Source organism: Procambarus clarkii, chromosome 72 (assembly GCF_040958095.1).
Source record: "Procambarus clarkii isolate CNS0578487 chromosome 72, FALCON_Pclarkii_2.0, whole genome shotgun sequence".
In the NCBI taxonomy this organism is placed as follows: Eukaryota; Metazoa; Arthropoda; class Malacostraca; order Decapoda; family Cambaridae; genus Procambarus; species Procambarus clarkii.
This window is the reverse complement of record NC_091221.1, coordinates 25,716,956-25,718,229: the sequence shown is the minus strand read 5'-3', so window position 1 is coordinate 25,718,229 and position 1,274 is coordinate 25,716,956.

Below are 1,274 nucleotides of genomic sequence, written 5' to 3'. Positions count from 1 at the left end.
CTGAGATAATGAGTAGTGAAGATAAGGTCCTGGTGCACCGGGCAGCGCCGGGTGGCCTCTCTCTAGCCACTCATGAGTCTAAAGGACACTCACACCTCACGCCCATCGTGAAGAAGTAACTGTGTACACACTGAAGTTAACCTGTTTAACATTCTCCGTCACCATTATTCTCTGTGTTTGTTTCAGTATGAAGATGTTGTGGTGTTGTTGGATGCGCGCCCCTTCACCCTGGCCTTCCTGGACCTGCGGTGGTCCGGGTCACCAGGTGGGCGGGTCACCATCCGACTCCCCCACCACACTGGGCTGGCCACACAGTTCTCATGCTGTGTACGGGCCAGCTGGGTCCTAACTACATAGGCACTCAACTACTGGAGGTAGTTGGCGGGGAGCGTCGGGGGAGTGTGTGAGGAGTGCCAGCTACAGCGGTGATGTGGGGGCTCCGCTGGTGCCAGACCTGTGGCAGGGGCAGTACGGGGTGAGTGGCACCGCCGGGCTGTTGTGTCCGGGTGGTGGCGCCCTGGCCGCCCCTGGGGAACCACCACACTGGCCAGATCATCATCATCACCAGGGACCTTCCCCAGGGGTGGGGTGGGGTGGCGTCTTCGGGGAGGTGGTGACCGGCCTGGAGGTGGTGAGGGCAGCGGTCAACCACACTGACGTCACCGAGGTCACTGTGGTCGACTGTGGTGTGCTGCTCCCACTCTAGCTCACTCTATAATGGCTCTGTTCCACTCTAGAGTGAACACGGTCACTATAATGGCTCTGTTCCACTCTAGAGTGAACACGGTCACTATAATGGCTCTGTTCCACTCTAGAGTCAACACGGTCTTGTTGGGTCAGTTTGTAAACTGAGCTGAAGTGATCATAATCTGTTTCCTTCTTCAATGCAAGACTATTTGGGTCAAAATCTTTGATATCTTACATCTAAATATATGATATCTGACGTCTACAAACGAGGCGTCAGCGGCCAATTGCCTGTTTGGTATCATTAAGGATTTACGCAACCACTTATGAAGCTGTGCATCCTTCTCCAATCATGAGTGTTTAGTTTACATTCAGTAAACATTTTACAAGATTGTTCATAACCATAATAATTTTGAAGTTTACAAGCTCACAAACTGTTAATAAACATAGACTAACTTGCAATAGCCGAGGAAAGATGTAGAGGTTTCGCAGATGGAGAGGTAAATGTTGTTAAGACTCTGGGATGTGGCAGAGAGAGAGGGCTCTGGGAGACTGAGAGGACCCGTGTTAAGATCCTAGGATGTGGCAGA